This window comes from Prionailurus viverrinus, chromosome B4 (assembly GCF_022837055.1).
Source record: "Prionailurus viverrinus isolate Anna chromosome B4, UM_Priviv_1.0, whole genome shotgun sequence".
NCBI lineage: Eukaryota > Metazoa > Chordata > Mammalia > Carnivora > Felidae > Prionailurus > Prionailurus viverrinus.
In genome coordinates, this window is record NC_062567.1 from 114,793,918 (window position 1) to 114,819,165 (window position 25,248).

The following is a 25,248-nucleotide window of genomic DNA, read 5'->3' on the forward strand; positions in this document are numbered from 1 at the left end:
CATGGATGGAACTAGAGGGTATTATGCTAAGTGAAATTAGTCAGAGAAAGACAAATATATGACTTCACTCATGAGGACTTTAAGACACAGAACAGATGAACACAATGAAAGGGAAGCAAAAATAATATAAAAATGGGGAGGGGGACAAAACATAAGAGACTCTTAAATATGGAGAACAGAGGGTTACTGGAGGGGTTGTGAGAGGGGGGATGGGCTAAATGGGTAAGGGACATTAAGGAATCTACTCCTGAAATCATGTTTCACTATATGCTAACTTGGATGTAAATTAAAAAAATAAAAGAAAAAGAATTAAAAAAAAAAAGAAAAGAAAGAAAGAAATAACAGAAACTAAAACAAAAACAAAAACAAACAGATTGATGAAACCAGGAGTTGGTTCTTTGACAAATATCAATATAATTGATAAGCCTCTAGACAGACTTATGAAGGAAAGAAGAGAAAAATCTCAAATATATAAATCAAAACTAAGAGAGAAGAAATAACAACCAACACCACAGAAATACAAACAATTATAAGGGAATATTATTTAAAAAATATAAAAAAATTTAAAAAAAACCCACAACTTCATGCCAGGACACCTGGGTGACTCAGTTGGTTAAGCATCTGACTTTTGATTTCAACTCAGGTCATGATCTCACAGTCCTGAAAAGAAGGTCCCCCCAACCCCCTGCTCTGCACGGGTGTGACCCTAATATTCTCTCCCTTTCCCTCTGTCCCTTCTATACTCCCTCATTCTCAAAAACAATTTAAGTAATAAAAATAAATTTAAAAAATTAAAAAAATTTTTTACAGGTGCCAAAAACTTGGACCACCTAGAGGACATGGATGAATTCCTAGAAACATCTAAACAACCAAAACTGAAACAGGAAGAAATACAAAATTTGAACAGACCAATTCCCAGCAAAGAAATTGAATCCATAATCAAAAAACTCCCAACAAACAAAAGTCCAGGAGCAAATGGCTTCACAGGCAAAACCTACCCAACATTTTTTTAATGTTTTATTATTTATTTTTGAGAGACAGAGAGAGAGACAGAGAGACAGAGAGAGAGAGAGACAGAGACAGAGACAGAGAGACAGAGACAAAGTACTAGTGTGGGAGGGGCAGAGAGAGAGGCAGACACAAAATGGGAAGCAGGCTCAAGGCTCTGAGCTGTCAGCACAGAGCCTGGTGCGAGGCTCGAAGCCAAGAACTGCAAGATCATGACCTGAGCCAAAGTCAGACACTGCACCAACTGAGCCTCCCAGGCACCCAATCCTACTAAACATTTAAAGAAGAGTTAATGCCTATTCTTCTCAAACTGTTCCAAAAACAGAAAAGGAAGGAAAAGTTCTAAATTAATTCCATGAGACCAGCATTACCTTCATACCAAAACCAGATAAAGACAACACTACAAAAGAAAACTACAGGCCAATATCCCTGATGAACACAGATGCAAAACTCCTCAACAAAATATTAGCAAACCAGATCCAACAATACATTATAAAAGTCATTCACCATGATCAAGTGGGATTTATTCCTGGGTTGTAGAGGTGGTTCAATCTTCACAAATCAATCAACGTGATACATCACATCAGTAAGAGAAAGGAGGGGTGCCTGGCTGACTCGGGTGGTGGAGCGTGCTACTTTTGATCTCAGAGTTGTAAGTTCAAGCCCCATGCTGGGTGTACAGATTACTAAAAATCAAATCTCCAAAAAATGTATAAATAAAAGAAAGGCTACCAACCATATGATCATTTCAAAAGATGCAGAAAAGGCATCTGACAAAGTGCAACATCCATTCATGATAAAAACCATCAACAAAGTGGTTTTAGAGGGAACATACCTCAACATTATAAAGGCCATATATGAAAAACACACAGCTAATATCATCCATCTTACATGAAGAAAAAAACGACAATAACAACAACAACAGAGCTGTTCCTCTACAGTCAGAAATTCGACAGGGATGCCCACTCTCACCACTTTCATTCAACCCAGTACTGGAAGTCCTAGCCATAGCAATCAGACAACAAAAAGAAATAAAAGGCATCCAAATTGGTAAAGAAGTAAAACTTTCACTCTTTGCAGACGACATGATACCATATATAGAAAACCCTAAAGACTCCACTGAAAAACTGCAAGAACTGATGAACAAATTCAGTAAAGCTGCAGGATACAAAACCAATATACAGACACCAGTTGCATTTCTATACATTAATAATGAAGCAGCAGAAAGAGAAATTAAGAAAACAGTCCCATTTACTACTGCACCAAAAATACTAAGATACCTAGGAATAAACCTAACCAAAAAGGTGAAAGACCTGCACTCTCAGAAGCATAAAACATTGATGAAAGAAACCGAAGATGACACAAAAAAAATGACAAGATAGTCCATGACTAGAAGAACAAATACTGTTAAAATGTCTACACTCCTCAAAGCACTCTACAGAGTTAATGCAATCCCGATCAAAATACCAACAGCATTTTTCACAGAACTAGAACAAACAATCCTAAAATTTGTATGGAACCACAAAAGACCCTGAATAGGCAAAGCCATCTTTACAAAGAAAAGCAAAGCTGTAGGTGTAACAAATTCCAGACTTCAAGTCATGTTACAAATCTACAGGAATCAAAACAATATGGTACTGGCACAAAAACAGACACATAGATCAATAAAATAGAATAGAAAACTGAAGAAACGAACCCATAATTATATGGTCATTTAATCTTCGACAAAACAGAAAAGAACATCCAATGGGGAAAAAGACAGTCTCTTCAAGTGGTGTTGGGAAAACTGGATAGCAACATGCAAAAGAATGAAATTGGACCACTTCGTTGTACCATACACAAAAATAAATTCAAAATGGATTAAAGACCTAGATATGAGACCTGAAACCATTAAAATCCTACAAGAGAATATAGGCAGTAACTTCTCTGACATAGGCCAAAACAGTATTTTTCTAGACATGTCTTCTGAGACAAGGGAAATAAAAGCAAAGATAAACTATTGGGATTATATCAAAATAAAAAGCTTCTGCAGAGCAAAGGAAACAATCAGCAAAACTGAAACGCAACCTATGGAATGGGAGAAGATATTTGCAAATGACATATCTCATAAAAAGTTATATGAAGAACTGAGAAAACTGAACACCCAAAATCTAAATAATCCAATTAATGGACTGAAGAAATGAACAGACATTCCAAAGAAGATATACAGATGGCCAACAAACACATAAAAAGATGTTCATCATCACCTATCATCAAGGCAATACAAATCAAAACTACAATGAGATATCACCTCACAGCTACCAGTATGGCTAAAATCAACAACACAAGGAGTAACTGGTGTTGGTGAGGATGTGGAGAAAAAGGAACCCTCTTGCCTTGTTGATAGGAATGTAAATTGGTACAGCTATTGTGGTAAAGAGTATGGAGGTTCCTCAAAAAGTCAGAATACAAAAATACTCATTCAAAGGGATACATGTACCCCTAAGTTTGCAGCATTACTTACAATAGCCAAATTATGGAAGCGGCTCAAGCATCCATCAATAAATAGATGAATGGATAAAGTGGAGTGAGTGTGTGTGTGTGTGTGTGTGTGTGTGTGTGTATGTATAATGCAATATTATTCAGCCATTAAGAATGAAATCTTGCTATTTGCCACAACATGGATGGAGCTAGAGTATAAGCTAAATGAAGTAAGTTCAGTCAGAGAAAGAAAATAACATGATTTCACTCATGTATGGAATTTAAGAAACAAAACAAATGAGGGCGCCTGGGTGGCTCAGTGGATTAAGCCTCCAACTTCAGCTCATGATCTCACGGCTCATGGGTTCGAGCCCCTTCAGATTCTGTGTCTCTCCCTCTCTCTGACACTCTGTCTCACTCTCTCAAAAACAAATATTAAAAAAAATTTTTTTTTTAAAAACAAATGAGCAAAGGCGAAAAAAGAAGGAGATAAATCAAGAAACAAACTCTAAATTATAGAGAACAGGGAGGCTTGGGTAGTTCAGTCGGTTAAGGGTCGGTCTGACTCTTGATTTCGCTCAGGTCAAGATCCCAGGGTCATGGGGTCAATTCCCGCATTCTGCTCCATACTGAACATGAGAGTCTGCTTGTGATTCTGTCCTCCCTCTTCCTCTGCCCCTTTCCCCGGCTCACGTGCTCTAAAACTACAATACAATACAATACATACATAAATAAATTATAGAGAACAAACTAAACTGATGGTTATCAGAGGTGGGGGCGGGAATGGGCTAAAATAAGTGATGGGGAATAAGGAGTGCACTTGTGCTGATGAGCACCAGGTGATAGGTGGAATTGCTGAATCAGTATATTGCACACTTGACACTAACATAACAGTGCCTGTTAACCAACCGGAATTAAAATAAAACCTTAAAAAGCCAAAAACATAAAAAATAAATAAAAAACACTTGGATCAAAAGAGAAAAAAGAAAAAGCTGCTGCTCTAAGGTTGTTCTCAACCTATGCCCAAATATAAAATCTGGTCTTCTAAATGGATTTATTCACCAAAATTAACTGGGCTATGTAAATGTAAAGTTCCTGGGTTTCACCATATTATAAACTGCTTAAGGACAGAAATATTTTTTCAAACCTTTGTGTCCCTTCCTACCCCAATCATATCACTCATATCCCTCCAAAATTTGTTATGTCAAGCCACATTACTCCTCACTTGATCTTTCTAAATTAACACTATACTTCATCTCTCAGTAACATAAAGGATTCTACAGTACCATATCACCTCAAAATGAACTAACTGCACAAGAAACTGAAAAGACCAGACTTTTTACTTGGTGACACATGATGACACCACTCAAGATATCCTGTGATGCTCAGCTCATCATTCACTCTTTTAAATACCTCCTAACTCTAACAGTAAGAAATTTAAAAAGCATTTTAGGGACCTCATTTTAATAGAAAGAAGTAAAAATATTTAGGTATTTAAAAGGTCATATTCTTAAAGAATGAAACTTTAATTCCCTTCAAAAATAACAATTTAATTCTAATCATATGACACATTTTCAATTACCACCAAATAAAGAATTATGTGTTTTCAAAGCACAAATCTCGAGGGGCATCTGGGTGGCTCAGTCAGTTAAGCGTTGTACTTTAGCTCAGGTCATAGTCTCATGGCCCATGGGTTCAAGCCCCACGTCGGGTTCTGTGCTGACAGCTCAGAGCCTGGAGTCTGCTTCAGATTCTGTGTCTCCCTCTCTGTCTGCCCCTTCCCCACTCACACTCTCTCTCTGTCTCAAAAATGAATACATGTTAAAAAAAAAATTAAAAAACAAAGCACAAATCTCACAAAATCTCCCATTTTCTAAATATTCTTGTAGGTTTCATTGAGAATGTTCTTAGCCATGCCTGGCACAGGTAAATACGAATTTGCTCTCTATGTTTAAAAGAAAAAACACGTAGGCAACTTTCTAACTTTTCTCACCAAAACGTATCTGAACTGAATGTGTTATCATTCTATCATTGATGACACAATAACAGTTTATCACATTTTTTAAAAACTAGCACTTCATTAAAGCTTTCTCGATAGTGACCAACTTTCCTCGGAAACAGTGGAAGACATGGCAAGATATTAAAAATGCCAGCACTCTTCAACCTTCTGATAGTTTTTGTTTCTATGAAGTGCTATATTAGATTAAGACAACATGAAGAAAAAAAGCGGGCAAAATGTGCATACCCATTAATCATAACAGACTTTTAAAAAAAATCCCAAAGAAAGACTTCCTGTGAGGACAGAGAAAAATATTCTAAAACACTAAAGTCTGAATTAACCAGAATTCTGTCAAATAGGGCATTATTCTTCAACCTGAATAGCTTCCTTAAGAGGGATTAAATGGATTATAGCTATTCAAAGATTCCAGTTAATCAAAGATTAAGTGCATGGGCCTAGATTCTCTCTTCTTTGCTTCACTACTGCTTGATACGTGCTCAGTCTTGTTCCTCAAAAACTGAAAGCTACCATATTCCTACATTTAATTAAAATCTGATGAAATGTTAATTACCTACAACTGTGGCACTGGTTGATCAAGGGTTTATAGCATATAGGAAGTCCATGGGGTTCAACAAAAATTGAGAATAAGCCTAACACAGGTTCAAATCGTGATGTCTTCATATAGATATTGGGGAGTGTGAAAAATACGACACGGAGAAATCCAACCTCAGTTTTTCCTCTTTGGAGAAGGAAATAAAAAACTACCTCAGAAAGATGTGAGATATAGATTAGAATGTATGGATTGTGCCTAGCACACTGTAGGTATTCAACAAATGTTATTTCTTCGACCCTGTACACTCCCAAAGTATTAACACTAAATAGATGTACTGTATATAAAATTGCAGGCTACACACGACTGACCTGTCCTCAATTACAGTCAAAATGAGAGATTAAATAACTTTTACAGGGTAATGTGGGAGCAAGTCAGTAAAATTATTTTTTTTAATGTTTATTTATTTTTGAGAGAGAGGGAGAGAGAGAAAGCACACCCAGGGGAAGGGCAGAAAGAGAGGAAGAGAGAGAATCCCAAGCAGGTTGCATGCTATCGGCACAGAGCCCGACACGAGGCTCAAACTCAGAAGGCTGTGAGATCATGACATGAGCTGAAATCAAGAGTCAGATGTTTAACCAACTGAGCCACCCAGGTGCTCCCCCAGTACAATTATTTCTAAGAAAATATTCTTAATTTCACATAACTACCCTGCAAACAGAATTCCCCATTAGGCAATTCTTAGGTGAAGAATGTCATGATAGACTAAACAGCTCTGGGAAGAGCACAGAACTGTTCAGTGAAAATTCATCACTGAGGTCAATAGGTCTTTCTCTACCTAAACCTATAAGGCCTTCGTGTTCTGACCCCACCACTTTTCAGCCACATCTCCAGAGATCACATTACAATATCCTGGTTTTTTTTCCAACCTCTCTGGCCACTCTTTTGCAAGTTTAGACTGACTCTCTCTCTCTCTCTCTCTCTCTCTCTCTCTCTCTCTCTCTCTCTCTCTCTCTCTCCCACATATAGCTATTAAGCATTAGAAGTTCTGAAGCCCAAGTATTTTTCTTCTCACTCTATGCTTCCTCAGGCAAACTCATCTAGGCATTTGGATTTAATCTAAACAATAACTCCCAAATTTCTATTACTGATCCTTTTAGATCTCTTTTCTCAGCTACAGACTCCTATATCCAACTGCCTATTCAGGTGTCTCAGACACCTTAATTATCAAAGTAAGGCCTCATTCTTCAGGGGAAATCATTCAATGTCAAACACCTCACCAAAAGAATGCATTGTCTTAGTAGCTGGTCCTAAGAATTACACTTTTTATAATTGTATTTTCAAGTTTATTGTGGTTCTGAATGGGTAGTGAGAACTAAAACCATCTACACCCAGAGTTTAGTCTACATTAACATCACTGTTCAGCTGTCTTTGACAACATGACTCTACTATTCCAGGAAACTCTTGTCCAGGCAGATAAGAGTTGCAAATAACTTCATTGTTCATTTCAGGAACTTCCCAAAAACCCCATATAAACCAAGAGCAGACTATTCAACTTTTTAATAAATAGCAGCAAATGACTGTTCACTTTCCAGGACACTTTAAAAATCTCACCTCAAAACCCTTGCTTTGCTGTGTCTATCAATCCTAAGCTATTATATCATGATCCTTACTAATTCTAATCAAGTTCCTAAATATGTCTTAAAGATACCAACAAATCCTCAAAAAACATACCAACTTTGCTCTCTCTTCCTACTTCACTATTCTTTTCATATGCCCTCCCCTTCCCCTAGCAGATCCTAACAACTCTGTAAAGGTGGTTCTCTCCTTCATGCAATAAAGTCATGAGGTAGTTTTTTGGTAGTATTTTCTAAGAGCCAACATTCCACAGCATCACCAGATAGTTTCCCAAATACCTATTAAAATTCAGTTCAGCAATACTAGTTTCATCACAAGTAAAATGAGGTAAATATGAATACCTTTATAAAAAGGTATAAGAGGGGCGCCTGGGTGGCTCAGTTGGTTGGGCGGCCGACTTCGGCTCAGGTCACGATCTTGCAGTCCATGAGTTCGAGCCCCGCGTCGGGCTCTGTGCTGACAGCTCGGAGCCTGGAGCCTGTTTCAGATTCTGTGTCTCCCTCTCTCTGACCCTCCCCTGTTCATGCTCTGTCTCTCTCTGTCTCAAAAATAAATAAACGTTAAAAAAAAATTTTTTTTTAATAAATAAATAAATAAATAAATAAATAAATAAATAAATAAAAAGGTATAAGAAATCATCCTACACTAGGCAACATCAGTTGACACCATTGGTTCCATTTTCTTAACGAGTTAAAACAGATATTTGGCCTACAAATAAAACTTGACATAATACCAAATAGATTACCAGTATCATTGCAGCCATAAAACCAGTGAGGAGTTCTGAAGACAATGGGAGGTAAATAAATCACAGACAGGTTTGAAAACTGAAGCAGGAATCTTAGGAGAAACAGGATGGGGAAAAAACTAAATTAGAATAATCCACAACACTAAGAATTAGTTCAAGGAAAGAAATACTGCTAAATTTACTATAATTTAACAGTGAAAAGTAACTTTAAGGGAATTTTCATTACTGTAAAATTATTTTTAAACCATGATTTGGAATTAAGACACAATGAAATGCTTAATATATTTTCCAGAAAGTTGAGGCTTTTTATCCACCAAGAATAAATGTGTAAGCATTTATTTTACTATAAATCATTTAAAGCACTTATAAGGCCACAAGGATGCTTACACAGGAGTAATTTGAAAGAAAAGGTTAAGCATTTAAAATGCCTCGATGCTGAGGAGGAAATGAAGTATTCAAATTTTAAGATCTAAATGTAAAAATGGAAACCACAAGTACTGGAAAAAAAGATGGATGAATTCCTTCATAAACCTGGGAGTGGTGAAGACTTTTCGAACTATGTTTCAAAGTTCAGAAACAAAAGAAAAAATAGTAGCACATAAAATAGTAGCATATAAAAAAGGAAAATTTTTGCATAAGAAACATAAAGAATGAAAAAATATATTTTTTGCAACCTGTATTACAAATAAAGGGCTAAACTCCCTACAGAGAATTCCTGAAACCAAGAAGTAAAAGACAAAAACCTAACAGAAAAATAAACAATGCTAGAGTTCACAGAAGGGAGAAAAAAGTAAAACGTCCATTATAAATACAAAAGAAAAAAAAATTCAGTTCATTCATAATGAGAGAAATACAACAGTCTGAGTTACACCAGTTTTCATCTATTGAAAGAGCAAAATTCCAAAAATGTGATACACATTCAGTTGGTGAGGCTATGGGAAAATAAGCCTCTCAAACATTTCGGTACATAATGGCCAATAAGACTGCAACAGAATTACAGCAGTTTCTTTTTAAAAAATATTTTATGATAGTTTTAGATTCATAGGAAAATTGCAAAGATAGTACACATAGTTGTCCTATGCCAGACACCTAGACTCTGCTATGAAGATCTTATATTACTATGGTATATCTGTCACAAATAGAACCAAAACTGATGCATCACAGACTAAAGTCCACTCTATTTAGGGTTCACTAGTTCTTACCGAATGTCCTTTTTCTGTTACAGGATCCCAAGCACTATACCACATTATTATACTGTCATGTCTTCTTACGCTCTTCTTGGCTGGGACAGTTTCTGACTTCCCCTGTTTCAGATGACCTTGACAGCTTTAAGGAATATGGCTATAATAAAATACCTTAGACTAGGTAGCTTAGACACAACAGAAATTTATTTCTCACAGTTCTGGGGGCTGGGAAGTCCAAGATCAAGGCCCCTGCAGATGTGATGTCTGGTAAGAGCCCACTTCATAGTTCATAGATTGCCATCTATTCACTAAGTCCTCACATGGCACAAGAGGGGAAGTAGCTCTCTGGTGTTTCTTAAAAAGGTATTAATTCCATGACCTACTGATATAAGCACCTCTCAAAGGCCCCACCTCCAAATACCATCAGGTTTCAACATATAAATTACAGGGGGCAGGGGAGATACACTTGGTTTATAGTATTAATACAATATATTTATAGTATTAAACCTTGGTCACACAGCTGAGGTAGCGTTTGTCAGGTTTTTCCCCTGCTAAGTTACCCTTTTCTCTATTTTTCCACTCATTTAGAGGAGAGTTTTATTATACCTCTTTGAAGGCTGAGTATCTACATAAATTATTTGGAATTCCTCTGCACAGGAGTTTTGTCTATTCTCCCCCATTTATTTATTTCAGTATGGATTCATGGATAGTTTATAATTAAATTATAATCCAATTTTTAAAATTCTATTTTATTTTCTCAAATTGTTCTATTATTAATCATTGGGAGCTCCCTGAGTCAGCTCCTATGCCCCTTTTACATACCTCATTCATTGTTTTTGTTGGGGGTACTTCTTAACTTTTCAGTATTATTGTATTTATTTCCTGTCCCAGTCCTGGAATCAGCCATTTCTCCAGAGCTCTGGTTCCTTTCATGGGAGAATAGTATTAGAAACCAAGATCTGGGCACTAACTGCTCACTGCTACTGGGGTGTCATTTTTTTCTAGGCCTTCTCAACTGACAGAGCAAAGAAACCTGTGTACAGAGGTATTTACCACTTGACTGACCCTTGTTCTTAAAATCTAAATCATGCATTTGCTTATGCAAGTTCAAAATGTTGTATGTATGCTATTCATTTGGTATTGTAATAGCAAAAGATAAGAAACAACCCAAGTGTCCACAAAGGACTCGGTGACTTAGCTGAATTTTACTTCTGTGGGTTTATGACAGTTATTAAAAATAAAGGAAGATCTTTAACTAGACATGGAAAAATCTTCAAAATAAAATATATATGTATTTGTTTGTATTTGCAAAAAATACACTGGAAAGATAAACACAAAAGGAAATGTCTACCTATAAAAGGTGTGGGAAGAAAAACTAGCAGGAGAAAGCAAAGGGTGAAACAAGACTTCTCTATATATCTCTCTACATAGTTTTAAATTCTTAATTATATCACCTATTCAAAAAAATTAAGTTTAATTTTTTTTGTTAATGTTAAATGCCTACAAAAGTGGAAGGATTTGAAGAATTCAAAGTAAGAAAGGAATGGGGCAGGGAGATAATCATTTGTGAAGAGTAAATACTTTAAGAAAAGTAACCTCCTCCTTAGGAACAAGATCAAAAATGTATCAAAAATTCTTTGTAACTATTAGAAGTACAGTCGACCCTTGAACAGCACAGGGGTTAGGGGCACTGACCCCTGTGTAGTCCAAAACCTGCATTTAACTTCTGATTCCCCAAAAACTTAACTATTAATAGGCTGCTGTTGACTGGAAGCCTTACCAATAACATAAAGAGTCAATTAACACATATTTTCTATGTCATATATGTATTATATGCTATATTCTCACAAAGGAGAATAAAAAGTGTTACTGAGAAAATCCTAAGAGAAAATACTTTTATAGTACTGTACTTTTTGTTCCCAAAATAAATCCATGTATAAGTGGACCAGTGCAGTCAAACCTGTGTTGCTCAAGGATTAACTGTAAAGTCAAACTTAGTTGACTTTAAAGTGCTGAAACCCAGTAGCTGCTAAAATCAGCCTATTCTCAGTACCTGCATATAACTTAACTGAGTTACTATTAAATGGATAGTGTTACATGGTTACCTGTATTATATTAACACAGAGGTAAAGTCTAAAGAACTAAATAATCATTTGTAGAGGTATAATTAGTATTTGTATCCTTCATTGGCATGCTGATATTCACAGTTAAATAAAAGAATTTTTTCAATGTCATAAACTTACTATTTTTATCTATTTCCCCAATAAAATGATGAAACCAAATTTTAACATGTGGGATCACTTCCTCATTGGAAGATAAAAATGGAAGGTTTACAAATACACATTTCTAAATGCTCCTAAGAGATAATAAAATAATTTCATGTCTCTGAGGTGAACCAGACCAGAAAAAAGAAGGCACAAGTAGCGCTTTTTAGCATTCCTAAAGTAAGGAAGCAATCCTTTGAGGCTGCTTCTGAAAAAGTAGCTCATTTGTAGCAGTTCACAGAACTTTCCCAAAGACTTCAATGTAGAAAAGAGGACATTCTGCCTAAAAAATATTCAATAGGTCAATTCCATAGATGAATAAAATCCAAACTTCTTACTGGTATAGCTTCCACATGCAACCTCTATTTCTCTATTTCTACTACATGGAAATACTTAATAGGCTGGTGGAGAATAACAATTTTTTTTTTTAATGTAAACCCTTCTTTCATAATTCCTTTTTACATAGTACCCTTTTATCCTAGTAAGTGCTAAAGCTAATCATCTCTAGCATTACTTCCTCCAAGAAATCTACCAAGTACCCTTGGCTGAATGTCATTCCCTCCTCTTCAGGACAAGTCCACCTTTGGTGACAGCATGAATAAATGAACAAAATCATAAATTACCTAATTTTTACAGAGATGCTCTTTACAAGATACAACCTGGACAATGAGGAAATGGAAGTCTACCCTGATTCCTGATCCAACTCTTACAGATGTGCTGACATATCTAGGACTGAAGTTTTAAGCTAGAGAGACGAGGTTGAAAAGAAAAAAAAATGGAGACACCTCTTTTACTTCTCTTTTGCCTACCATTTATAAAAGTAGAATAAAAATACATACATAGTATCAAAATTATTTGAAGAAAAAACTGTCTTGCCATACCAGACATTAAGATACATTACAAAGCAGTGATAACTAAAATAAGCTGGAGCTAGAATAAGAACAGATGGATCACCAAAACAAATTATTTCAGATTAAGAGAAAAAAACGTTACATATAGCAATATGATTAAAAAAAAAGAAAGTATCACAGGGGCACCTGGGTAGTTCAGTAAGTTAAGCATCCAAATTTCAGTTTCTGCTCAGGGCATGATCTCGTGGCTCAAGCCCTGCATCGGTCTCTGAACTGACAGTGTGGAGACTGCTTGGGATTCTCTCTCTCCCTCTCTCTCTCTGCCCCTCCTCCACTTGTGCTATGTCTGTCTCTTCCTCTCAGAATAAATTAAAAAAAAAAAAAAAGTATCACAAAATAATGAAAAATGAAGCTGTCAGGATTCAGGGAATGGTAAACATTTCCTCCTGAGCAATCTGAGGGGAAAATAAGGAAAAAAACCTAGCAATCAAAGAAATCCAAACCCAAGCAATGACATCTTTCTATAAATTATCTAAAGCAAGTATTATTATTACTTTTTTTTAGAGAGAGAGAGAGAATGAGCAGGGGACAGGGCAGAGGGAAAGAGAAAGTAACTCGCAAGCAGGCTCCAAGCCTAGCACAAAGCCTGACATGGGTGCTCAATCCCATGACCCTGGGATCATGACCTGAGCTGAAGTCAAGAGTCAGACACATAACCAACTGAGCCACCCAGGCGCCCCTGAAGCAAGAATTTTAAAGAGTAGTGTCAGTAAAAGTAGATGTGGCACATTACTAGTGGCGCTGCCATAACAAGCATTAATTGAAAAGGTTCACAGGGTTTGATCTGGGAATTCCATGTCTCTGTATCAACTACCCTAAGGAAATGTAAAATGGCGGGGAAAGGATGCTGTGGTCACGTGCTACAGCCTGTCCCAGCACAATTTAAAATGATGCAAAATGAAAAGTAGTAATTTATTAATTATTAACCGCTATGAAACAGTTAACTGTTGCTGTAACAATGAAAATGATTGCCATAAAAATTATTTGGTAACTTAAAAAACTTACATTATAAAAAGGATCTTAAACAAAAATATTAAACTCTGTATATGAAAAAACACAGAGAATATTTGAAGATGATAACCACTGCTAGGGAATTTAGATTATGGTCTATTTTCTACATTGGTATGTTCTTACATTTAAAAAATAATTTTTAAAAACATAAAAATTGAGACTGTACAGATGCAAAACAGTAAGACACTCAAACTGTTAAAGTAATTAAGCAAGAAGGTGATTAGACTAAGGTGGCTCTAATGCCTTGGTACCCTAGGTAAGCAAACCAAAACCTAAGCCACAGTCACTATACAAGAATCTGAGAAAATGAAACTTAAGAACAACCAATCACAAACAGTCAACTAGGCTTTCCAAAGAAGGCAACTGCTTAAACTATCACCAATCAAATAATTCCCTTTGCTTCTAGGTCTTCCCTGTAAAAACTTCCCACTCTCCCAGCTCTAGTTGGTAGATAGGTAAAAACCTCTGGTTTGGTGTTCCCTAATTCAATCAATGTATGCTCATTAAACTTTGAAAAAAAAAAATTAACATGCCTCAGTTTACCTTTTAGAAAACAAACTAAAAAACCAAAACAAAAAGATATTCACTAAAGGGATAAAAAATAAATACAATAATTGGAACATAAGACTTTTATAAAGTTAAGAAAATCCCCCAAAACATGATAAAACTAGGAAATCCAAAAAAGAATAAAAAGAGAGAAAAAATAAGATGCGATGATGGAAAGTTTCAATCACTTTGCCCTTACTTTAATTTCTGTATGAGTGATTGCTCCTCTTAACACTGTACTAAACCCTAGAACTGTGTTTCTAAAACCCAAGGATTGCCTGGAACATTTTAAAAACGAAGCTCAGAGATTTGAATTCAGTTGTTCTGGGACAGAGCTTAAGATTTTACATCACACACACACACACACACACACACACACACACACACATCACAGAGACATCTAGTTGGGTTTTGTTTGTTTTTTTTTAATCAACAAGAGTGCTTCCGAAGTTCATGTGAAGGCCGCTGACCTAGAAGAACATAAGATAATAAAAACCTAAGATAATAGGGGTACTGGGTGGCTCAGATGGTTAAGCGTCCAACTCTTGATTTTGGCTCAGGTCATGATCTCTTGGCTCAGTTTGTGAGTTCGAACCCTGTGTGTCAGGCTCTGCGCAGACAGCCCCAAGCCTGCTTGGGATTCTTTCTCTCTTCTCTCTCTGCACCTCCCCAACTCGCACAGGTACTCTCTTTCTCTCAAAACAAACTTAAAAAACAAAAAAAAGATAATAAATAAGAGTTTATGACAAAGAATAAAACGCAAAAACAATTTTCTTTTTTTGATGGATAAGTTATGACCTGTTATTCTATTTTGACTTTCAGAATATCTGAATCACACATAAAAGTCATTAACATGGACAGCAAATACTGTTAAGAGGTCAAACAAGCGGTACAGGATAGGTCTGAAGAAGGGAAACAGACAAAGGGCAAATGGTTACAAGAAAAATCTGGTTGGTCCTAAAGAAAAGATTAATCAATGTGCTTATTTACCAGGAAGATTATAACACTTTTATTCATAATGGGCATTAGATAAGAAACAATAATGAATATCCTACATTATTTGGTCCAATAGTCTATAGTATCCTCCTCGCCACAATATACCTAAAGGACGCAACATACGCGGATCAGTAACGCTAACTCACTAACAATGTTTCTCAAATTGGGTGGGAGTAGGGAAGCATATGCAAAAATCCTGGAGGTTATGTACAGTTTTAAAAGCCAGGGAGATTATTTTAATTCAATTGTCCTTGTGAATCACTTACTTAACCTGAAGGAATAGATCAGCAAAACAATTCTGGTACATTACCAACAATTCTTCCTATTAAAGAGGAATACAAAAAAAAAAAAAAAAATTGCCAGTTCTGAGTGCTAAATGCAAGGTACTTTGAAAAGTGCTGTACACATACCATTTCATTTAATTCCCAAACCCCATGAAATAGGTTCTGGCACTTCCCAATTTCATAGAAGAAACTGACCCTTAAGTGTTTAAGTAACTGGTTCAAGATCACATGATTATCAGTTACGACTGAAATAATTTCTTTATGGAAAACAAATGGACACATATAACCAATTCCAACTAAAGTTGGAATTCAGATTTTTTCCCAAAAAATTGTACTTAAAATTAAAAATGTGTCAGGGCACCTGGGTGGCTCAGTTGGTTAAACAACCAACTCTTGATTTCAGCTCAAGTTATGATGTCATGTTTGGGATTTTTTTCCCTTTCTCTCTGGTCTCCCCAGCCCGTTCACTTTCTCTCTTTCTCTCTCTCTCTCAAAATAAATAAACTTTTTAAAAAATGTGTCAACCATTTTATAGCTTCTAAGGAAGAAACAGGATCAGAGGAGAATAGAAATAGAAATAACATTTGATGGGGGGGGGGGGGCAAATGCTCACAAATTTATGGGGAGGGGCGCCTGGCTGGCCCAGTCAGTAGAGCATACAACTCTTGATCTCAGGGTCGTGAGTTCAAGCTCCATATTAGAAATTAGGAGCTTAATTTTTAAACAAAAATTTTTTAAAAATTATGGGCAAAAAAATCTACTGTAAAATACAGTGCTGACTCCACTGTTCCTGAAATGATAAAAAGGTCAGTAAATAAATCATGATCTTGAAAATTTAACTGATACAAAAATTTTTAATGTTTTAAGACCATATAATAAGTTGAGAAATATGAAAAGGCACTGAATCTCACAAATTATGAAAATTCATTTTTAAATGTTACATTTCAAGATGTCATCAAGCCATACTCTGATTTCTAAAATGTATCTAATTCTTACAATATACCTACTATAACAGAGGTATAATTTAAACCTCAATTTAAAAATATATCAATAAAATGTCTTTAATTTTAAAATCAGACTCTAAAGCAGTTTTTATTTAATTACAATAATCCCAATAAAAACAAAATTCTTGGTCAACTGCATACATAAACTATCAGGGCAACAGGGATGACAATAAATGCACTGTTCTCTCCCTTTGAGTGCAATTCTATACTTCAGTAAATGCATTTAGCTCTAGTACTACATAGGTAAAGAGCTCAATTTCATTAAGCATGAAATTTTATCAGCTAAACCAAATTTCACTCTTGATATAGACCAAAGTTTTTAGATCTTTAGAAACAGATGCTTTATGTACATATAAATAATGTAATTTGATATTTCCAATTTGTCTAAGACAACAAGTTAGTACAGTTTACATGTAATTAAAAAGACCCAATAATGCCGTTATTGCCCCTCCAGGTTGGCCTACAAACTGCTTCCATATTGCTCACACGCAAATACCACCTACATGTAACAACAATACTCAAAACTCTTGATGACTTTTAATTTTTCTCCCGTATCAGAATTGACTCTTGACTCTTTCTAGGCCATGATTAATCTGACCATAATTTACCAATTCAGATCCTAATCCTATCACTTCATTCATTCAATTAGGCAATACATAATTTGGAGGGAATACCAAAAAAGCATGGTCTATCTGGGGCAAAAGGCCAACCAGAATGGAGATTTATAAATAATTAATTACAAAACAACGTCTTAAGTACTATGGTAGACATAAATGTTATAGTACAATTACCACAACTCCACCAGAGGAGATGAAAGACGACAAAGTGACATTTGCCCTCAAAAATGAGAATTTCTCTCCAAGCATCACAGCACTGTAATACCAACACATCAGCTTCCTCATCTTTATTTCTTAGGATGGACCAGGAATGCTAGTATAGAACAGACATAGATACATGGATGGATGGGCAGAAGGAAGGAAGACATATACGTAAATGTAAAGAAGAATGAATACCTGTTAGATTTAAATGGCCAAAATTGGATGTAATAATACAGATGAGGTATTCCAAAACCCTTACATATTAAAGGAACAACAGGAAAAAAAAATCTGAAATATATTTAGGAAATAAAATTGATAAAGTTTGGTGTGAGAGACTGGACTAGGGAGAGGAGAGCTAACAGAAAAGCATAATCTGCCAAAGCTTTTGGCTCAAGCAACAAGGCTGATGGTGGTACATTACTGTGGTTGGGAATGGAGGCAGAGACTAAAAAAATGTTCAGCTCTGGTAAAGGAACACTAAGAGGCAACATCTGGGAGGTAACTAGAAGGAATTCAGGAAAAAAGGTCTGGATTAGAAGTAAAGGTGTGGAGATCATCAACATAGAGGTATTTAAGAACAAAGCAATGAATACAGAGGAGACTGCCCAGGGAACATGTAAAACATGAGATTAGGACCAAGAGCAGAACATTCCGGTCAACAGTGTTGCTGTTATTTCACATATTATAATAGTTCCTCATTAAATTATATTTTTATACCATATACAATGACTAACACAATGCCTAGGGCACAACAAATGCTTTAAAAGTACTTACTTATTATACCCCTGAATTGAAAAACAAAATGTATTGGGGCACCTGGATGGCCTGGTCAATTAGGTGTCCAACTCATGATTTTGGTTCAGGTCATGCTCTCTCAGGTCTGGAGATAGAGCCCGCCTCAGGCTCTGCCCTGGGCTCCTGGGCGGGAAGCCTGCTTAAGATTCTCTTTCCCTTGCTTTGTCCCTCCCCTGCTTGAATGCACATGGGCACCTCTCCCTCTAGCTCCTTGCTCTCAAAAAAAAAAAAAAAAAAGGAAATTAAAAGAGAAAGAAAATGTATTAAGTATAATAAAGCCATAAAGGATTTCTTAAAAATATTTCAATAAGACAAGCTCAAAGTGCTAAAGTCTCCTTAAGGAATCTAAAATTTATTTCAAAAATCAATAAAAAGCTTTCCACCAGAAATAGCAGTACAAACCAGTAATTAAAACATTAAAATCTGGAATTATGGGAAAGGTTTATTTTAAAGATAATGCTTAAAAATATATATTAGCTAGTTTATTTTACATATTAGCTGATTTAAAGGATAATGCCTCTAAATTTGGAGTAAGAAGAGTTTCAATGTTGTTACCTAATGATTTTTCACAAATATTAATACCAATTTTTACCAAACTTTGTTTATATTATTTAATATTAACACACACTATTAACAAATGTTAACCATCAATTATAAGAATAGATGGACTAAATATATGACCGAGAAGACCAAAGTGAGTTAGTCACTAACCTAGAATATAGTTAAATTATTCTTGGGTCCTTTTCCCACTGTTTACAAATATGTATTTAAAATTTAGAGTATTCTTGAAAGTATTTACACTAATAAATGCATAAAAAGAAATAAAAATGCGCTTTTACAAGGTTGACAAGGGGAATATGCGGCTTAGTTGGTAGAGCATGCAACTTTTGATCTCAAGGTCATAAGTTCAAGTGCCATGATGAGTGTAGAGCTTACATTAAAAAAAAAAAGGTTGACAAAACCTTTTCCAAATTAACTTTTATGACAACAAAAGAAAATCTGCTTTCATTGCTTTTCCACTTTAATGTAATACCCCTAGTCAATTCAATAACATTTTCTGTTCTTCAAATTGAACAACGGATAGGATATATATCAAAAATAACATCATAAGGGCTGGCTTTCAATGAAAAAGGTATTACCAAAAATGTACAATCTGCTCTGATATTTCCATTTTCAGTGGTATATAGACACATAGTAATAAAAACACAAAATCAAAATTTACACTTTACTTAACTAAATAAGCAATTCCAAAACCCAAACCAATAGGTAATTATTTGTGCACAGATATAGATATAAAATTTATCTACCTTAAAGCAAAATTCTCACCCAATACTGAAGCAACCTACACAGCATGCATCTGAGCCACCTTCCCATTTATGACATATGCTAAAATAATGCAAACTAATTTTAACACATGTAAAATCAAAACAAGAAAATTTAGAAGCAAAAATGAGAGTAAATATACAGTATAATTATTTTTGCTTTTCAGCACCAATATTCATTTTACTTTGTGCCCCCCCAAAATAATTGATAAATCCATGATTAAAAATAAATCTACAAATATTTTCAGTATTTTTTAGCACCTTTAATTCATATTTAGCTATAAACATGTCCTCTTATACATTTTGTATAGTTAAATTGTTTTGTGTGTAGTAAAGCTAATTCAACGGAATTTAAATCTAATTTTGATGAGTTTTTAAATTTATCACTTTTTAGTTCTCTCAATAGCAGACATTTAACACAGACTTTTTAACATCACATCCCCAAGGAGGCAGTGTAATATAGTGGTTTGAACACCAACACTGGAACCTCAGCTTCATCACAGAGGTAGGACCTTGGAGACCATCACTTAATCTAGGGCCTCTGTGTCCTTATTTGAAAACAGGCACAATACCTATATGATGAGCTTACTATGAGGATTAAACAAAGTAATACCTGGCATAGTACTAGCAAAAGAGGTAATTGAGTTTAATTTCTTTCACATATAGTTTACATCAAAAAATAATTTTATTTTGGGGTGCCTGGGTGGCTCAGTCAGTGGGCATCCGACTTCGGCTCAGGTCATGATCTCACGGTTGGTGAGTTCGAGCCCCACGTTGGGCTCTGTGCCGACAGCTTGGAGCCTGGAGCCTGTTTCGGATTCTGTGTCTCCTTCTCTATCTGCCCCCTCCCGCTTGTGCTCTGTCTTTCAAAAATTAATAAATGTAAAAATAATAATAATTTTATTTTTTTTAGCATTTTTTTAGCATTTACTTTTGAGAGAGAGAGAGAGAGAGAGAGAGAGAGAGAGAGAGAGAGAGAGAGGCTGGCAGAATGCAAGCAGGGGAGGCGAAGAGCAAGAGGGAGACAGAATCCAAAGCAGGCTCCAGGCTGTCAGCACAGAGCCCAATGCAGGGCTCAAACTGCAAGATCAGAACCTGAGCTGAAGTCAAGACCCTTAACCGACTAAGTCACCCAGGCACCCCCCCAAAAAAAAATTTTTTAAGGAGACTTGGAGAGCAAGGTAATTTTCACTCATCCCAATATGCCACAGATCTGTAAATCTACCTCCTCACATACAGTATTCAGTATCATAGGTTACTATGGAACATAACATTATTTATAGTAGGCACCTTCCCATTAGATTTATTGTTAGGTATTTATTTATTTTCCAAGTTGGCCAACAGAGAGGGAAACAGGCTAGGAAAGGTAAGCTACACTCAGATATATTCAATACATTTTCCTGGCCCTTGGCAATTACTCTTTCCAGGTCAATATTTTGCAGATATGAAAGCAGTTGCCAACTAAAAAGGCTCAGAGTAAAATAATGACTAAGACTCCAGTAATGACAGTAAGAATTCTTGGCTTAATTCATAAATATTGTAAATAGAAATTAAAAAAAAAAAAGGTCTTCTCCCCACCAGTTCAAAGAAATTGCCAACACTGTAGGCTGAATGCTAGTAATCTACACCAAATTTTCTATTTAGGTGATTTTTTAACCTCATAAATAGTATATAAAGCACAATTTTAAATGCCATAAACCTGCTGTTTATCTTCATCATCTAAAATGCAAAACGCCGGGGCTCCTGGGTGGCTCAGTGGGTTAAGCATCCAAATTTAGCTCAGGTCATGATTTTGTAGTTCATGGATTTGAGCCTTGCACTGGGCTCTGTGCTGATAGCTCAGAGCCTAGAGCCTGCTTCAGATTCTGTGTGTGCCTCTCTCTCTGCCTCTCTCTCACTGCACTCTGTCTCTTTCACTCTCTCTCAAAGATAAACATTAAAAAAATAATAATAAATAAAACACAAAATGCCATGATCAGTTTATAAATTGCATTTTAAATAACTTTTCCATTTAAAAGTTTAAGCAAAAATTACACATTCAAAATTCAAAGAACCTCAAAACTATTCTTCCTTCCCATATATGAAAGGAGACAATTTTTAAAATAGATAAAATACTCTATGAATATTTTTATTAACTGAATTTAACATATAATGTCCTTTTTCTACAACACAGCAATACATTTGTTAAGTAATTATCCTCCGTGGAAGTGTAAAAACTATAAAAAAGAATGTCATGACATGATGCTGCAATTTTTATAAAGATTAGAGAACAGTAATAAAGACTCAAAATGTAATGCCTTATAAATATGCAACACGATTAGACAATAACAAAGAAAATACCAGGGGGAAAATTTTGTGTTCACAGATACTGTTTTATAGTATTACGGGACATCATCTTCACTTCTTCAGTTGCCACTATAGTTTCTACCATTCACAGTAAAATGCCTCCAGTTGTTTGGTTAGTACTATTTCACCAATAAAGGAAAAGGAGGGAAGTACTGCTGAAAATAAGGGGAAAAACAAAAGCCTCAACAAAGTAAATTATTTTATGCCATCTCTTTCCACCCTAATCATAGGACAGAAGCAATATCTAGAAACGAAACATATCAACAAATATATACATTAAAATCTGTTTAGTCAACCCGACTACAGAGAAAATAAAATTTAAATTTTCTATTTTTTGTAAAACCAATGACTTATTAGGACAAGATTACTGGTGTACAAAGCTACCACTGTATATTGGATCACTACCATACACTGAAATAACTCTTGCAATTTCATCTTTCCTTACTATGTATGTCTTTCTCCCTTCAGGTAATCAGAGCACATCTGGCAGGCTACACTATTTCAAATACCTAACACCTGAAAGTGACTTTATTGGGTCAGAGTTCAAGGATGAGCATAAACTCTTTTACAGGAGCTTCTTTCAGTAACAGGAAAATTAGGTTACTAACAAGGCTTTATACTTCATACACTTTTTTTCTGATTTTAAAAGGAATGTAAAAATTTGGAAAATACAGAGCTGTATTTTTTTTTCATCCATAAATCACACCACCCAGAAATCTTCGTTAACTTTTTGGTAGATTTCCTTCAGAGAATTAAACTTCATAATCTAATTAAACACTAACCAACATGTAGAAAATAGCCACTGTATCTTTGATTTGGCCTTTTGATAAATATGCTACACAAAACACCAATCATTAATGATACGATCTTTAATTTCACAGAGATATTTGAAATGTGTTAAGTGGTGAGAGTGGGGTAGGGAGTACACAATTCAGAGGCGGGTCCCTAAAACGAAATCCTTTTCACAATTTTTATAGCGTCAACATTGTAATGGCAGCAAGATATGGCTGTTCCCAGAATAATATCAACAGTAACGTCCCTATACCAAAGTCTTTACTTTTAATTTCTTTCCATCATGCTTCAATGTCTATTTTTGCTGTAAAATATACATGTATACATGTACATATATGTATGTGTATATATATATATGCCAAAGGCTCAGCTATTTTCTTTGAAGTCCAGCATTCAAACTGTTAGTGTTCCTGGCCTATGAGACAGTCCACCAGATAAAAGGATGACACTTCTATATTCCAATATTCTCCCTAATAAAAAAAAGACTTTTCCTTAAATATTGCCAATTTTTTTCCATTGTTACAACCGTTGTTTTTGGAAGTATGCAGATATTAGAATTACAAAGATTGACATGACCTCATTAACAAACAAAACCAATAACACCACTGGCAGCAAATTTTTTTCTTAAAATTTGATTGAACCTTGCCTCTAGCTTCAACGGAGGCTTTCCTGGACTCCAGGCATTAAAGATCTTAAAATCCCATTCATTTTCTTCTGCCCAATGGTTAACAGAAGTCTAAGATACAGTAACTCAAATTTGTTACTTTGACCTTCTAACACTAGCGCCCTTTAAAAGAAATCCCTCAACAAGAATCAGCAAAGTTTGAAGAAAGAATTGTCTTTAAGTCAAGCATTTCCTGATAAGTGACAGAAGGTCTGGCTGCCAGGAATACACTTTGCTGACCCTAATAAGAGCCGAGACTCAAAACAAAATTTGCCACTTTTGTTACCTAGAAAATTTATTTAGCTAAGAAGTGATAAACCATAACCAAGGCCGTGTCTTTAGTGGACGAATTAATATAAAAGAGGAGCGCCACGGGTTTCAGCTAAATGTTTTTGCCATTTTTGAAGAAAAGCTAATTGTTAGTGGCCATGTGACATTTTAAGATCCCAGAAAGGAAAGGGTGGGAGGAAGAGAGAGGAGTTCAAGGCAGTTCAGGGTCAGAACAAGCTCAGGCATCCTGTCATTAGCAAACGTTCCCCCAAGCTGAAGGCAAAATACTGCTTACCCGAAAAGGAGTGGGTGAAAAGTAGGGGGAGAATGAGGGGGAAACCACAAGGGAGTCAATGTGGCAGTGAGGTGGTGACGGGAAGCAGGGAATCTGGAGCTATCCATCTGAGTTGGGGAGCAAAAGCATCGGGCACGAAAATGCTGAGAAAAGCAACTGCAACGGAGACGACAATACTTGGCAACTGCCCATATTCCCCTCCCCATCGGTTCTTTGGGTTTCCCACACTCCCTCCACCTCAGCTCTTGACCAACACTCAGGGGTGTGACCCGCCAGCGGGAGGCTGCGGTGATCTTTGTCTCGGCCGGCTCCCCACGCGAAGGCTCCTCCTCCTCCTCCTCCCCCTCCTCCTCCCCCTCCTCCCCCGCGCTCGCCACCCGCTCACACCCCCGGCGTCTCCAAGGAGCTGGAAGCGCGGCGGCCACCGCCGCCTCCTCGCCCACCTCCCGCGGACTCGCGCCCTTCCTTTCCCCTCCGCCGCCCGCGCCTGCAGCTCCACCCCCGCCGAGGGGGACCTTTGTGTCTCCGGGGACTTTCAGCCTCTTTCCTCCTGGGCCTCCCCCGGAGACCAAACAGGCAGCAAGCACCAGAGGAGGCTGCGGCTGGAGGCGCCTCCCGCGAAGAAGCCCATCACATACCCACATCCCACCCCACCCCGGAAATGCCTGGGCGACCCGGGGTTCGCGCTGGACCAGAGGGGCGACAGGCACTCGCGAGCTCCCTACGCCGCGCCTCCCTCTCTCAACTTCCCGGCCGGGCCTGAGCCTCCAGCGCCTCCGAAGCCTCCCGCCCCGGCCCTCGGTCCCAAGCACCCTCCCGCCCCCCTCGGCTCGGGGTCCGCCCGGCAGGAGGAAAAGCCCCGCGAGGTCGCCCGCCACCAACTCACCAGCAAGTGCGGGGGCCGCGTCGCGAAGCGAGGCGCGGAGCGTGAGCTGCTCTGCCGACGCCCGCGGCGACCGGATGCAGGTCCGGGTCCCAGCGGCTGGCGGACCCGAGGCGCCTCCGAGGCGCAGGCCTCCGCCGCTGCCTTCCGGCTCTCGCCGAGGGTCCGGAGCCTCCGGGAGGGGCCGCGGGTTCCTCACGCGTTGCCAAGCCCCCCGGACAACATGGCTCCCGGGCCGCCGGGCCGCGCGGGCAGCCCACTAATCCCCTCGGAGGAGCCTGGGCGGGAGCGAGGCGGGCGGGGAGGTGACGCCCGGCTGAGGCGGCCCGCCCGGACGAGGGTTCCTTCTTCTCTGCGGCCGGACCGTGAGGAGCTCCGGAGACCGCGGGCGGCCGCTTTCGTTCTCTGCGTGTGCGTCGCTTTCTCACTCGGCGGCTGCGGACTGACGCCTCCGCCTGTTCCC

General features: G+C 37.3%; 1 protein-coding gene across 4 annotated transcripts in view; it reads right to left on the reverse strand.

Annotated features, from left to right (window-relative positions):
* The window catches only part of CDK17 (cyclin dependent kinase 17), a 112,812-nt gene extending 87,902 nt beyond the window's left edge, over nucleotides 1-24,910 (reverse strand). For all 4 annotated transcript variants that reach the window (XM_047866652.1, XM_047866654.1, XM_047866653.1 and 1 more), the window contains exon 1: nucleotides 24,789-24,910. The gene's annotated coding sequence lies outside the window, so the exon portion shown is untranslated. The remainder of the gene's footprint in view (nucleotides 1-24,788) is intronic.
* Nucleotides 24,911-25,248: the final 338 nt, after the last annotated feature.